We start from the raw sequence: 17,054 nt of genomic DNA on the forward strand, positions 1-17,054 counted from the left end.
TTAGGTTGAGTTGGTAGATATTGACTTTTAAGTCCACTTTTCCTAACTAATTTTTATTGTAATTAAAGTTAAGATAATTTTAAATAATTGTAAATATAAATTAACCATATCTTAAATTACCTTATTAATTTAAATTTGTTTAACTGTAATACCAATTACTTAGAAGTAAATATTGAAATCCCCAAGTATAATTGGTAATTTGCTTCTTTCCAATTTTTGTTTGGTCAGCACATATTCCATGTGTTTGGAAATGGTCTATAATTGGCTGCATATACATTTGGACTATATGTTTTTCATAAATTTGCTTGTTCTATCATTTAAATTTTTTTTTCTCCCTGGTACTATTTATTCTCCTGAAGTCTCATTTATCATATTAAAATATTGACTTAAGCTTTCTTATGATTAGATATTTTATAGTATAACTTTTTGCAATCTTTTAATTTAAATGTATGGTAGGTTATATAATTGTCCTGAGTAGATGTCCATGTTCTATTATCTGAAACCTGTGAATATGATACCTTACATTACAATGATGTAGATTTGATTAATTAAGGATTCTGAATGTCAGAGATTATCCTGGGTTATTCACATCAATCCAGCATAATCACAAGACTTCTTATAAGAGGGACACAGAGCATCAATTTCAGAAAAAGAGATTTGAAGATGAAACCAGATATTGGAGTAATGTGCTTTGTACAAAGAATGAGCAAATGAACAAGAAATTCAGGTAGATTCTAGAAGCTGGGAAAGGTAAGGGTAGAAAAACATTTCTTAAGTAATTACTCAAAATAAAATTTGCAAAGCAAAATAAATGGAAGAGTTTGGTGGTATTATTTTTATTCAATAGTTTAATGTTAAAATTAAGCACTTTCATTCAGTAAAATTAACATGTTAAAAACAATTTTAGAGAGCAATTAACATTTCTAAATCTGACAAGGAAATAGCATCTGAAAATATAAAAATGTCCTACAAATTTAAAAAAAAAAAGGCAGGACCATCAGTGAAAAACAAAATCAACAGAGGTTGAAAACTGAAGCTAGAGAAAAAAGGAAAGGTTAAAACAGTGATGGTTAAGTTTATGTATCAATTTCATTGGCATTGAGGTGCCTAGATTACAGCTTTTTTTCTGGGTGTGTCTGTGAGGATCTCAATGAGATTAGCATTTTAACTGGTGGACTCAGTAAAGTAGACTCCCTTTCTGAAAAGTACAAAAGGTGGAGGGAGAGAAATTCATCACTTTTGCATCCTGCCTGCCTGCTTGTGTTGGGACATCTTATCTTTGTTGGTCCTCAGACTAGGATTTACACCATTGGCTCCCCTCGTTCTCAGGACTTCAGATGTGGACTGAATTACACTACTGGTTTTCCTGGTCTCCAGCTTGCAAAGGACTTGTGGATCATGTGGGACGTAGCAGACTTCATAATCATGTGAGACAATTTTTCATAATAAATATATATCAAACAAATTACTCATTTTCCTTCTCTAGAGAACACTGACTAATAACAAACAGCATACGAAGAGGAAATCATAATTAATTATCAGAGGTGTGAAACTTAAAATAGCAAAAAGTATTATGTCTATTAAGCTCATAAAATTTAGAAACTCAGTATAATCAACAGGTGGTGTGGATGATAGGGAAATTTCTGCAGTTTGGGATCATATATTGGTGTTGCTGTTCTGGAGAGCAGTCTGGAACTAATAAGTCAAATTAAGTATTCTATGTCTGCATATGCATGCCAAAGAATTTCTCACAAGGGTCCATAAGCATGTATGTACAACAATATATATACAGTTTGGTTCTTCTGTGTGGACAGAGGATTTTGAATGCAACGTATGTTGGACACACATCATGAAATCGTCAATGATCAGAATACTGGACAAAATGCACACACTGAAGAATAGATAAATCTTACAAACATAAGCTGTGGTCTTAAAGTAAGACAAAGAATAAGACACAATACTTACTTAAATTAAAATACATTCATATCTGTGGAGGCCGAGAAAAATCAAGGCCATCCCACCTCAGGTTTAGCCTTAGCATAAGTACGGCCATCTCAGACCCCTGTGCCCAAGGGCTGAACTTTTCCTTACTGTACTTTAGTTCCAGGTAGCCCCACCCTACTTTAGTTCTAAAGACACCCACCCTACTTTAGTAACAGGAACCCATAAATACCCCTGCCTTAACTAGGCTCGGGGTCCAAGTCCCTACTCCACTGCATCAAGTATACGTGGGCCCAAGCTTAAGCATGTCACCTCGGGGTCCAAGTTCCTACTCCGCTGTGTTGGGTATACTTGGGCCCAAGCTTAAGCTTGTCAAATAAACCCTCATGTGATTGCATCGGTGCTTGGCTCCTCGGTGGTCTCTCAGATGCGAAAACTCGGACACAACAATATCTAGTAACAATATATGTTTAGTGTCATGTATACAAAAATGAAAATATACTAAGTATTAGAATAAAATTATCTTTGAGATGTTGTATGTAAGTTGGGAATGTGAATCAAATAGTATTAGAAAAACACTTCTCCCTTGTATTTAAATCTCCCTTGTATTTAATCACATCTCCCTTGTATTTATATATGACTATGTGACATAGTTCTAACCAATGGTGAAATGTACTGGGAAAGCTTATTAAAAGTAAACATAGTAAACTATTATATATTTTCTGTTGTTTCAACATTCTTGTCACTGTTGGAATGCAGATGAAATGTCTGGAGTTTTAGAGTGATTTTTAAATTTTTTTTTCATGAGAGAATGATAAAAATAATTACAGAGACATTTGATATCTTTGTGAAACTGAATTAAAATAAACACTTGTCAACCTCCAGAAATCTTATAGCTGTGAATTGTAGCAAACATAATCCTTTCTGTAACTACAGAAAACTAGGGCAGATTGAGCTACTTCTCTTAAAGGCTATCCCAGGATCAGCATATAGGAAGAACTGGAATTACTAAGGTCTGCTATTTCATTACACTAAAATTAAAGTTCAGCAGTGGAAATCATGAGTTTTAAAGACATAAACTATGAGTTCAAATCTCATTCTTCTCAGTTGTTGTCTATATCCTAAGAAAATTACATAAACTGCTCCTGCTTCAGTGTTTTCATCTATAACATAAGAAAAATATTACAGCCTTGCAGTTTTGAGACTTATAGACCTAATGCACTTAAGATCCTTGGCATTAATTCTTTAAAATTTACTTTCTTTCCTATTGAACAAATATCTTCCATTGTATCAAAGGAACAATTCAAAAAGAGCAAGAAAATTGCCTCTGCACCAGGAAAGGGGGCCTCAGGTTAGTTATCTAAGGTAGGATTCAGGCTGACAGTGATGCAATGACCCTTTTCAAATCATGCTGTAGAAGTTAAAATACCATATGTCATCACAGATGGTGTATTGGCAAGAGGGAGCTGTGATATTTCAAATGACAAAACAGAGTCAAAGGCACTTTAAAAGGTTAACAAGAGGGTCTTAAATTCTTGAAATGAAATTAAACAGGATTATATATAAAACATTTTCATTTGGATTTTAAAAAACAACCCCATAGGATTGAAAAAGGAGGGATTCATTTGAAAAGTTTTGATTCAAAGGCCAACATTTGGTATTGGCAATGATATCCGTTTAAACCAACAAAATGGTACATATGAAGGTGGTGAGTTTAAGGTTTCTGATCAAAGGTGGCTCCATGTTTGTTTCTCTTTGCTCTCAAGATCCCATAAAATGACAGTAAAACCAAACACATAAAAACAAGACAGGAGATAGACTGTCTGTAAATGAGAAGTTTGTGCCTTTACATGGAAAAAATCAATCCAGACAACTAGAGACCAGTACTCATAGGTGACAAGTGCAGTGGATGGAAGAGCTTCTCTGGACAAACAATAGAATCACAAACACATAAGCACAAAGGGAAGAAGCGAGAATGGTAGCTGAGGTTTGGTTGAAATGCTGAATATTGAATTACTCTGTCAGTCTACGGCCTACATTCTTATCTCACCACCACCATTTCCTCACTCATTATCTAAGTGGAATAAAAAAAAAAGTCACGACATTTTCCCACCATTATCAAATACTGGCTAGTACTTCAAACAAACAAACAAACAAACAAAAATCCTATAGAGGAATTAGGATTGCTAGAGTAGACTTTGGACCTCTACAGAAAGGTACATCTATGCGAGAATTCCACCCAGTCTACAGATAAAATCTCTGTTTTGGACTTTGAAATAAACGTCTCCAGCTTCAAACCTGACAAAAATTCCAAGAAGATTCAACAAAATTTCCCATTCATGGGAGTGTCAAGAGGAAAAAACATAATTCCATGGACAGAATAGTATAGGTACAAATAAGGAATTGTCATTAAAAATAAATAAATAAAATCAATGCCATTTCAAAAGTCTCTTCGTGATCAGAAAATATCATTGTGGTCAAAAAAAAATCTAATTATGTTTTATTGTGAAATACAGAAAATATATATGTTAGCAATTATAATAATAAATGGAGAGGCCCGTGGATGGCCAGTCAGTTAAACATCCCACTCTTGGTTTCAGGTCAGGTCATCATCTCAGGGTCATGAGATAGAGTCCCTCATTGAACTCCATGCTCAGTGCAGAGTCTGCTTGAGATTCTCTCTCTCCCTCCCCCTATACCCCTCCCACTCATGCTCTCTCTCTCTAAAATAATAAATTGTAAAAAGAATTATAAATAGAAAACATATGAAAACAATACCCATATTTAAAGAAAAATTACCCTAGCAGAGCTCTGCTTCAGATAATGACTAGCTCATATCAGACTAATCCTCTTACAAATAAAAGTTATATATCTGAACAAAATGTTAAAGTAAACCACATGAAGGCACTGGAAATTTTCCAAAACCAGACAGAAACTGGAAGGCAGTTGATGACTGAATGAGGGGCACTGTAATAACTAGGAACTCTGTTTTGTGACTTATATCCAGAAAGAACTCCCCAAATGGTTTGGTTGAAGTTGGCACGAAGTAGAAATTTGTTGCCTACCTGCTCATGAACTGAACAGAGCTGGATCTTCCAGAAGAGATGAAAAGCAAAGAAGAGGATCTCAGAAGGGAGGAAAATGCTAAAGTGAAGCCCTAAATCTTTGTATAACCTTCATAGAAAAACTTTGACTGAGTTCTAAACTATAAACATATGGGGAAGTTTCCAGAACTTCTTGAGGAATGCAAAATCTGAAAGGCTAGAACTACCAAACAGCTGCTATGCAGTAAAGGGAGAAATATGTCTGGGTTAATTCCAGGCAGATTCATTGTTTAGTAGAACAAAATCAACACTCTTCAAAATGTCTACAATTTATCAATTTGCAATGTCAAGTACCCAGTAAAAATTATTAGACACAAATAGAAACAAACACGTTGACTTAATATTCAAGAGACAAGGCAAACAATTGAAATTGACAAGGAAATGACACACATGTTAGAATTAGTAGACAAATACTACAATGTCACTTTCACAAATATGTCGAGGAACTTACAGAAAACTTGTGTCATAATGAATAAACAAATAGGAAATTTCTGCAAAAAGAGGCAAATATACTTTTAAATAAAAGGAATCTAGAATTAAAATTTATAAAATATGAAATTAAAATTTTACTGGATGATTTAACTATAGATTTCACATCAGAAGAAAGGTCCGTTAAATTGAACATAGACCAATAGAAATTATTGAAAATTAGAGAAATAAGTATTTTTTAAATTAAAAGAATCTCAGTGAGTTGTGTGATTATATAAACCATCTAACATATATTGAAAAGAAGTCAGAGAAAGAAGAAAAAAACAAGGTAGAAAAAAATATTTGAAGAAATAATGTCCCCAAACTCCCCAAATTTGTTGATTGACGTGGATGTTTATATCCAAGAAGTTCAATAACCCCCAACCAGTGTAAACACAAAGAAAATAACACCTAGGCAGACAGAATCAAATTTTCAAAACCCCAAAATAAAGAAAATATCATTAAAGCATCCAAAAGGAAGTAATATATTATATATAGGGAAGCTATAATAAGAAAGACAGCTGCATTTTTTTTTTTTTTCAGAAACAATGTTAAGATGAAAATAAAACAAATCTTTAGGGGTGCCTGGATGGCTTAATTGGTGAAGTGTCTGCTTTTAGCTCAGGTCATGATCCCAGGGTCCCGGGGTGGAGTCCCACACTGGGTTCCCTTCTCTGCAAGGAGTCTGCTTCTCCCTCTGCCTGCCACTCCCCTTGCTTGTATGTTACCTCTCTCGGTCAAATAAATAAATTAAATCTTAAAAAAAAAAAAAACCACATACCAGATATTCATAGTTGGGGAAAACAAGAAAAAACTTTTTAGCTGAAAATTCCGAATCCAGAAAAACTATCCTTCATATAAATGCAAAATAAAGGCTTCTACTGATAAAATATGATAAATATGCAGCTAGTGTGGAATGGCACTCAAAATAACAGCTAATAATTATTTAAAAAGAAATGAAACCAAATGGTAATGCGGGTATAGGATGAAATGAGGAGCACTCAAAATGGCATATACACACTGTGTTCTGTGGTTTGTAATACACATGCATGTATTATACGTGAAAATAATAGCACAAAATATGGGGATTGTATCTGTCTGTGGCAAGGTTCTTAGATTTTATGTAATAAGCTAGGAGTGCATTTTTTTTTAACCACTAGAGAAATAGCTAAAAAATGTAAGGATGCAAAGCTACAGAGTCAATAGAAATAAACTAGAATAGTAAAAACAAAGCAAACCACTGTATTAACCCTTATAATAAAGGCGAAAAAGAAGGATTAGGTGGAGGGGGGCTTGGGCAAATAGGAGACAAGTAATAAAATGACAGACCTCAATCAAGCAATTTATGTTAATTTTTTAAACTTCTATGGGTATGAAAACAATATAAAAGGCAAAATTAGAATGGATAAAAAAGCTAGGGAAGTAAATGCTATCTTCAAAGTCATACTTTGGATTTATAAACTGAGAGGATTAAAGCAAAGTAAAGGAAAATGAAACATATCCTGCAATATTAGAGAACTGCATGATTATAAAAATAGAGGAAAATATTAGGTATCAAAATAGGGAATATTACCACAAATGATAAAACTTCCAAATATCAGGAAGTTATAAATCCCTAGTAAATACTCTTACTACCACAACTTAAGAAATAAGAATGAACAAATACCAAAAAACCCTCAAACAACAACAACAAAAACAACCTCATATACTAGAGGAAATAAATCCAAAATCATAGTTGGATTGTAACAAACACTTTGCTGAGATTAATAAATAGACAAAAAGGCAGCTAGGATATAGAAGAACTAAACAACACTATTAATCACCCTGACTCAACTGACTTTTATTAAACACTGCACCCAATAATTCCAGAATATACATTATGTTCAAGTGCACACAGAGTATTTACTAAGACCACATAGTTGGGAATAAAATCTCAATAACATCAGAGATAGAAATATTAACAAAGCATATACTCTGAAAATAGTAGTTTTAAATTAATAATTATAATAAGGTTTTAAAAAAGCATCATACTATGCAGCCATCAAAAGAAATGAAATCTTGCCATTTGCGACGACGTGGATGGAACTAGAGCGTATCATGCTTAGTGAAATAAGTCAATCGGAGAAAGACAACTATCATATGATCTCCCTGATATGAGGACATGGAGAAGCAACATGGGGGGGTAGGAGATAGGAGAAGAATAAGTGAAACAAGATGGGATTGGGAGGGAGACAAACCATAAATGACTCTTAATCTCACAAAACAAACTGGGGGTTGCTGGGGGGAGGTGGGATTGGGGGAGGGGGAGCGGGCTATGGACATTGGGGAGGGGAAGCGAACCATAAGAGACTATGGACTCTGAAAAACAACCTGAGGGTTTTGAAGGGTCAGGGGTGGGAGGTTGGGGCAACCTGAGCGTTTTGAAGGGTCAGGGGTGGGAGGTTGGGGGAACAGGTGGTGGGTAATGGAGAGGGCACGTTTTGCATGGAGCACTGGGTGTTGTGCAAAAAGAATGAATACTGTTACGCTGAAAAAATAAATAAAATGAGGAAAAAAAAAAAGCATCATATATTTGGAAAGTTTAAAGTGCAATAGAAAATAGTTTGTGTCAAAAATCACATGGGTCTTTATGAAATATTTTGAATCAAGTGATAATAAAATTACAACATATATCTATTTGTGGAATCCATCTAAAACAGTGATTAGATGGAAATTTATAGATATTAATTCCTAATAAGAAAAGTGAAGATCTTCGACTATAAGAAACAAAAAGAAGCTAAGTAATTTAAATACCACATAATTAGAACAAAAGAATGGGAAAGAGCAGAAAAAAGAGAAAACAGAACAGTAATCTAAAAAATAACAAAAGTTTTATTTTTTTAAAAGATATATTAGAAAAACACATTGAGAGAGACAGAGTAACAGAAACAAAGAGAGAACAAAACTACCAATTTCAGATATAAAAAAATATCAATATTGCTCAGACCAAAAAAGAAAACAAATATAGAAAATAATATCATAACAACTCTATACCAAACTGTGACAACTCCTTAAAAATGACCACACCTGATATAAAAGTAGTCTTGTATCACTTAAAGAAATTATATATATATATATATATATATTTTTTTTTTAGGATAAAAGACCAAATACAAAACTCATTTTTATTTCTATGTACTTGCAATGAGCAGTCCAAAAGTGAAATTAAGAAAACAAGCCCATTTATAATAGCATCAGAGTAGTAAAATATTTGGAAACAAATGGAAACAAATGGAAACAAATGTAACAAAATGTAACAAAAGAAGCACAAATCTTAAAAAAAAATGATAAATCAAAAAAAAAAAACCAATATTAAGCCATTTAGCAATATTCCAACCAATGGAAATGGAGTGTCTTTCCCATTTTTAAATTTTTTTCACAATGTTTTATGGATTTCAAAGAAATTATATTTTTTATCAGAAACATCACAAAGAAAACTGAGGCTCATATGGCTTCACCATTGAGTTCTCTCATTTGTAGAAGATAAAATATCACATATTTTTCAGAAAATAAAAAAGAAACCTTAATTCTTTTTATAAAGCCAGAAACCTGATATAAAATCCAAATCAATAAACTATAATAAAAATAATATATCATGACAATAGATTTAAAACTCCTGGAAAAAAATATCAAAATACATCCAGTAGTATATACAATGTAAAATAACTTAACCTTAAGTGGCATTGGTTCCAACTATGCAAGATTGGTTTAAGCATTTTTAAATCACTTAGAATAATTTACCAATGGCATACAAAGGAAATAGGATCATCTCAATATATGCAGAAAAATCATTTGGCAAAGTTCTGCTTCCATCTATTATTTAAATATCTCGGTAAACTGTGAAAACTGTGAATTGAAGGAAACTTCTGAATATGTTAAGACATCCACGAAACACCTACAGCTAAACGACCTATAACCATTTTTAAAGGTGGAATATTAAATGCTTCCCTAAATTCAGGAAGAAGGCCCTGGTGTCCATTCTCAGCATTTCTATATAGCCTTGCAATGAATATACTAACAATAAGGCAAGAAATATAAATAAAATGCATAAAGTTTGAAAAGAAAAAGGTAAAACTATTTCCACTCTCAGAAAATATGATTAAGGATGTATAAATCCTTAAGAAATTAACAAACAACAAGAACAAAGAAATCAATCTACTAATTAATTTACATGGTCAATAATAAAAAAAAATTTCCATATAGTAGCAACAAATATTGGCAAAAAATATAAAAACCAAACTACCTTTAAAAGTAAAAAAAAAAAAGAAAACCTCAAAGTATATGGATAAAATTAAAGCATGCAAAACTTTTACACTAAGAACTATAAAACTTGAGAAAAATTAAAAAAAACATACAATATGTTGAAAATATGAATGTCTAATATCCTTAAGAAGCCAGTTCTCCACTAATTGATGTATAGATCTAAGGCCTTCCCAGTCATAATCCCAATAAGCTACTCATAGAATCTGACAAACTGATTGTGAATGTATATGGAAATGCAAAGTATCTAGAAGAAATAAAAAATAACAGTGTATGTGTATGTTTTTACAAAGCAAAGAAAAAAATGGCAAAGAAAATTGCATAAAGTATTAAAATTGTTGAATCTAGGTGAAGGTTCTTTTTTGTGTTATTTTTGCCACTTTTCTCTGAGTTTAAAATTATACCAACACTGAAAATTACTAGAAGAAAAATAAATTATCTGAATCAAGCTCCTTTCTACACACACAGCCTCCAAAATTTTTTAACATTTACTTGATATTCTTAATAGTAATTTTACAATGTGTGTATTGCTTACACACATTGTAAAATTAGTATAATTTTATAATATATTTATATATTATGTATAATTATAATTTTATATATAATATATATGATTATAATTTTATAATATGTGTGTAAACAATAAACAATTGTTTTTTGATTATACACATATTATAAAATTACTATAAAGAATATTAAGTATAAAGAATATCAAACAATAAAATCAGTAAATTAGTTTTGATTATTTCTATAACTTAATAAAAGTGGTTTCATATTATACTTTTGTCACCTAGCATTATGTTCCTGTTAATGTTGACTTCCCACCTTATTTTCCTCATATTTTCCCATTGAGTGGGAAAAGAATTCATATTTACTCTTCTCCTGTTAATTGACATTTGAGTTCTCCATTCTTTGGTAATTCTTTGATACTTAAAAACAACACTGCTATGAACTTTCAAAAATATTTCATCCTGCACTTTACAGGAATTCTGGTACATAATGTACCTTAGAAGAATGTTTGTGAATCCTAGAGTATGTACTTTATCAGGATTACAAAATAACGAAACATTAATTCCTAAAGTTGTGATTCCTTTAGACTCCCACAAACAGAAGTAACAAAGATGCAATTTTATTTTGTTTTGTTTTTTAAAATATATTATTTATTTATTTGACAGAGAGAGAGAGAGAGAGACATCAAAACAGAGAATATAAACAGGGGGAGTGGGAGAGGGAGAAGCAGGCTTCCCACTGAGCAGGGGGCCAGATGCAGGGCTCCATCCCAGGACCCTGGGATCACGTCTGGTGCTGAAGGCAGACGCCCAAAGACTGAGCCACCCGGATGCCCCAGATGCAATTTAAATTAGTGGGAAATGGCAAGATATTCAATAAATATTTCTAAGTAACTGATTATCCATTTGAAAATAAATGAAGTTGCATCCTTATCTTTCCTAGTATATAAAGGTAACTGTCATGTGGATGGAACACAATGAGTCCCAACTTAAAATTTTCAGAAGGTAGTGAGGTACATTAGGTACCTAATATAATGTAATGTAAACATTAGGTAATGTTTTTATAATGTTGGGAGATCAACGAGTTTATTAATAAGACACAAAAAACACTAAATTAAGACAATATTGATATATCCATATAGTTTTACAGATTTCTGTTCATCAAAATAAATATAAAACTATAAACTAAGAGAAATTTATCCATTATACAAGAGAAAAGAATTAACTAATATCACAAATATATAAAGATAATCTGCAAATCAGTGGCTTAAATAAAGCAGAAGTTTACTTCTTATCAGAAGTAAGGTCAGGGCCAGGAGTGAGTTTTGATGCATTTGTCATTCAAGTACCCATGTCTTTTGTTTGTACTACTGTTGCAATCTCAGTACCTTGCATATTTTCTTATATTGAATGGTCAGTACTGGCTGGCTCACCAGCACACAAGGAAAGTAGGAGACAGAAAACAGAAAAATAAGCAATTCTTTTTTTGCAAATAATGTAGAGGTTGCACACATCATTTCCATTTAAAAATTCTCTGACAGGAACTTAACCACATGGCCACACTCAATTCTTCCACAGAATTCATCTATCACCTTTTCTAAATTTATATAATTCATTATTTAAGATAGAAAGGGAAAACGGATACTGGTGGAAAATTACCAGTGTTTGTCATGGTGGTGGGCTTTCAGGCATCATTAAGTTATTCCTATATAATGTAATATACAGTCCTGTCATCAGAGATGTGGGTTATATAATAAAAATAATTTTAATGAAATGATGTACTTGCTTTATAATAATGTACAGAATCAATGATTAGCAATCAATGGTGCAAGCTTGGAAAGACTACATTTTCTAGTTGTTCAGTTCAGGATTTTCTGTATGCCTAATATATCAAGTTTATTTCTTTTATTTTTTATATAGATTTTACTAATGTCTAGTATTTTTTATTTATCATCAAGACCTATCCACTCATCATAATACCTTTGTCATTTTATCCATTAATTTGTATTTATTTCTGATTTATTAATATTTTTATCAGCAACTTACAACTTTAAAATTGTAATACCTTACTGATGAGTAGGATTTGAATTACTTAATTATAGAAGGACAACCTTAAATCCTAATAATCTGTCTCATATTAAAGTCCAATTTGACTAAAAGTACTATGTCTACACTAGTTTCATTCTGATCATACATTCCTGGAAAATCTTTTCTTTCCTATTATTTACTTTTATCATTTCCATTATTAGTTTTTATATATTCCACCTGTAAAAGCTTAGATGAATTTTCTTATATGAAATCTGAAAAGCTCTTTCTCTTTAGATGAGAGATTAAGTGCATTTTAATGCCTTGCAAATAATGATGACTTGATGTCATGCATTTTTTTCTCCATTTTTTTCTTCTTGTAATATCTTCTTTTGTTTCCTCTCATACTAATTTTATCTATATTTCCATTACTGTAATGGCTACTCAAATTTTTCAGCAAAGTCTAAAGTTAATCGTTCTTTTACTCCTCTCATATCTGATATATGGATCTCAGAAGGATTTTTTTTAACTTCCTCCGGAGCTGTTTGCTCTTGTCAAGCAAGTCTTATTTTTTAGTGTTATAACTTAAACTTCATTATCATTATTATTTTGCACAAAAATTAGGTTAGATTTATGTCAACATTTACTAGCTAATTTGTTAATATTTCTCATTGCACCTTATACCTTTTTATTGCACCCTTTATTGGGAATAATTTTCCTTTTTCTTGAAATATGTACATTAGAAATTCCTTTAGTAAATAAAAGAAACAAATCACCATTTGTCATGAAGTATAGTTTTATTTGACATAGAATCTCTAGTTGAAATTTTGCTCATATCTTTGAAGATATTATTTTACTTTTTTTCTAACTTCCTTTGTTGCTGATGTGAAATCCGCTGTCAACATAAATATCAATCTTTAGTTGGTGGTCCATCTTTAAGCTTTTTATATTTTTAATTTTTGGAGTGCCTGGGTGGCTCAGTTGGTTAAGTGTCCAACTTCAGCTCAGGGTCTTGGGATCCCAGGTTCTTGGGATCTAGCCCCAGGTTGAGCCCCACAATGAGCCTCAAGATGAGCCCCATGTCCTTAAGGCTCACTTCTGGCTCCCCACTCAGTGGGGAGTCTGTTTGTCCCTCTTCCTCTGCCCCTCCCTTTGCTCATGCTCTCTCTTTCTCAAATAAAATCTTAAAAGCAAAAATCTCTTTGTTTTTGGTGTTTTACTGTGTTGATTACATTGTGTCTTTTTGTGGCTTGTGATTTTCAGTGCATTTATCTTGTTTTATATTGTGTTTTTCTGATTGTATGGGTTTATACAATTCATTTCTTCTAAAAATTTTTCATTCATAAACCCTTAGCATATTAATTCCCCTCATTCTCATTTTCATTATATTCTCTGAATCTCTGACCATATGTGTATGCATATGTGATAAGCAGACTTCTAAGATAGTACCCATTTGCTGTTTTTTAAGCCTTGTTTAATACCCCTCATTAAGAATGACCTGATTCTAATAACTTGCTTCTAACCAGTAGAAAACAGTTAAGGCAATGGGACATCACTTCTGTGATGCAGTTTCAAAAGATGTTGAATTTCATCTTGTTAGCTGACGGTTCCTATGGTTTTCTTAGATGCACGTTTTGATGAAGCTAGCTGCCTTATTGGAGAGGCTCAAAGGGATGGAAATTAAAAGAAGACTCTGACCAACAGCCAGTGAGGAATTGAGGCTCTCAGTCTAACAACCTATAGTCCTGCCAACAAGTAATCACAAGGGAAATAATTCACAAATTTGAAAAGTGTTTAAAAAAGGGAAAATGTCAGGGTTCCTGGGTGGCTCAGTCAGTTAAGTGTCTGCCTTTGGCTCGGGTCCTAATCTCGGGGTCCTGTGATTGAGTCCTGCATCAAGCTCTCCACTCAGTGCAGAGTCTGCTTGTCCTCTTCTCTCTTTGCCCCTCCCCACTGCTCATGCTCTCTCTCAAATAAATAAATAAAATCTTAAAAAAATTAAAAAATTAAACAGAAAATATCAAACACTTATCTTGTATTACCAATTGTACTTTGTGGTAATTAAATATTAGATCAAGGGACTTATAATTACATATATACATTATCCAGTAAATAAATAAGGTATGTAAAAACTTTAATAAACCCTCTTTAACATGGTAATAGAATTAAGCAGTAATCATCAGTGGCAGTTATTATTACTATAGTAATAATGCATCACCACAAATAATTGTAAAGACTCACAATGGTCTGCCATGTTGTACCTAATTAAGGCTTTGATGAAGACAGGGAATTCAGTTCAATTCAATTCAATTCAAAGCCCAGGCATATTTTTAGGTACAGGCTTCCATGTCCTTTCTCAGGAGTACCAGATTCACTTCTTTAGATTATGAACCATCAAGATATATGTGAGATAACTTGGACGCACTCAGGGAAAGTGAGTCACATGTTTACTGAGGAATCTTTTATACCTTATAGGCCCCAGGACCAAAATCAAGCTGTGTAACCAGATAAATCAGTCAGAGATCATCAATCTATACACTTCCAATTATCACTGTGGATAAACTGTTACAGAGCCCTTCCAGGTGAGTGTTAGGGCATTAAATAGTTCAACTATTTAGATAGTGAGGGTATTCAACCAGTTAGAACATTTCCTCCTTATCTTGACCAATAGTCGTTATTATGACCCTAGACATCCTTAGAGATAAGCTACTGTAGAGGGACATAAAAGCCAATTGCAATATCAAGAATTTATTTGGATCCTAAATCAAATAAGCTATAAATATATTAAACATTTCAGATATTTTGAACACTGGTTGTTTATATATTGGTTTTAAAGAATTACTATTTTTTGTTGTTGTGCTACTGGTATGGTTGACATTTTCAAATGTCCTTATAAAATAGTTACAGATAAAATTATATGACATTTAAGATTTAAAAAATAGTAAGCGTGTAGCAATCTCAGAGCATATGGTAGGTTCACAGTGCTAGGGAGACCATATAATTTATCATACAACACAGTGAAAGTGAAAAGTTTTTAGGAACAACGTGCATAAACCTAGTATGTCTCAGGCAAAACAGAAGGTATGGTGACTCTATCCACTGTATATCCATGTGGATTGATTTAAGTAGAACACCTTGTATATAAATGAATAAATTCATATTGATGGGTCTAGATTTAAATAGAATATTTATGCAGGGACTATTCTGGTGACTGCTATAGAGAAACCAAAAAATTAAGAGAAAAAAATGAAATATTATTTTATACTGATTATTTGATTACTCAATATATTCAGTTACTGTTTAGAAATAAAAATGTACTCCATGACTACCAAATTAATTACTGTTTCATTCTCCTGCACAGCTATTATTGCTGTGAAATCTTACTTATTGGTTTATTTACATGTTGTCCCCTGTGGTAGCTTCCTCATATTTTTAACATTGTTATTTAATCATCCTGGAATAAGAAATCTTGCAGGATTTCTTCTGGAGAGTTCTTTATAAAGCAAATAATATTGCTCAGGAGATGCACTCCAGCAAACATTATACTGGGGGTTACTCGTTCAACTCTTTAGAGAAAAGGATGGTTAGTTATGATAAGAAGGTCAAGATTGGGGATGCTTTGTGTAAAAATCTATCCGTTGCTGTTATCCATGTTATTACACTGAATTAGATCTAAAAGTCACACTGAACTTATTATATTGAATTATATCTGAAAGTCATATACAGAACTCTATATCACTATCCTTATGTTGAATAAAAAGCCTTAAATTTACAATTCAAAAAATTTAATAAAAATAACTAAAAAATTTAGGCTACTTTATACTTTGCAAGGTACTTTCACATGCTGCTGAGTATTCCTGATTATTATTGTCAGTTGGATGCTTAAATCTAGCTTGTTTTATAAGTGCAAATATTTAGTGCAAATATGTATAAATATTACAATGACTTTATCATAACTTAATATCTATTACATTTTTAAGAAATAGTTTGCCATTTTTTTCTTTTTTTTTAATGGTGTAGTTTACTTATTTTCTCTGCTTTTGAAGTTGCTACTCAGATGATGGGAACTTCCAACAACAAAAAGAGTACAGGATGCAGGCTATCTGGCCAATTATAGTTCTCCATCCCCCAAGGTAAGATCATTAGTATAGAAGGGTTTATTTAATCTATGAAGGATAAATCACAGTGATTTTTTTTTTTTTCAGGGGAGACTGGTCTCTGGGAGAGAGATTCTTTTGATTTTGGTGCGATGAGAACTGAGGAATATGCAAGTTCTCTTTGTTACCCTATGTAAAGAAATTATTGAAGAATGAAGTCTAAAAAAGAAAGCCAATTATTAAATGGTAGACAAGACTTCGCTAAATAGTGTCAGTTTGGGGACGCCTGAGTGGCTCACTGATTTAAGTGTCCAGCTCTTGATTTTGGCTCAGGTCATGATATCAGGGTCCTGAGGTCAGCTCCACACTGGGTGTTGACCCTTCTTAAGGTTCTCTTTCTTCCTCTCCCTCCCCCTCTGCCCCTCTCCACTCTCTCTCTTTAAAAAAAGAAAAGAAAAAAAAAAAATATATATATATATATATATATTCAGTTTTACCCCTGAAACCTGGTGAACTCCTTAAACCATCCATCAGCTTCATGGGTATGTCAATAAACTTTTGTGTTTAAGTTGGTTTTGATTTAATTTCTACAGTCTCTGAGACCGGCCTGA

At 32.5% G+C, this 17,054-nt stretch overlaps 1 long non-coding RNA gene across 1 annotated transcript; it reads left to right on the plus strand.

Annotated features, from left to right (window-relative positions):
- Window positions 1-1,395: 1,395 nt before the first annotated feature.
- Window positions 1,396-16,479, plus strand: LOC123925528. Its single transcript, XR_006815037.1, has 3 exons — window positions 1,396-1,427; window positions 14,822-14,928; window positions 16,393-16,479. It is a non-coding gene; the product is annotated as an uncharacterized LOC123925528 (long non-coding RNA).
- Window positions 16,480-17,054: the final 575 nt, after the last annotated feature.

This window comes from Meles meles, chromosome 15 (assembly GCF_922984935.1).
Source record: "Meles meles chromosome 15, mMelMel3.1 paternal haplotype, whole genome shotgun sequence".
NCBI classification, from domain to species: Eukaryota; Metazoa; Chordata; class Mammalia; order Carnivora; family Mustelidae; genus Meles; species Meles meles.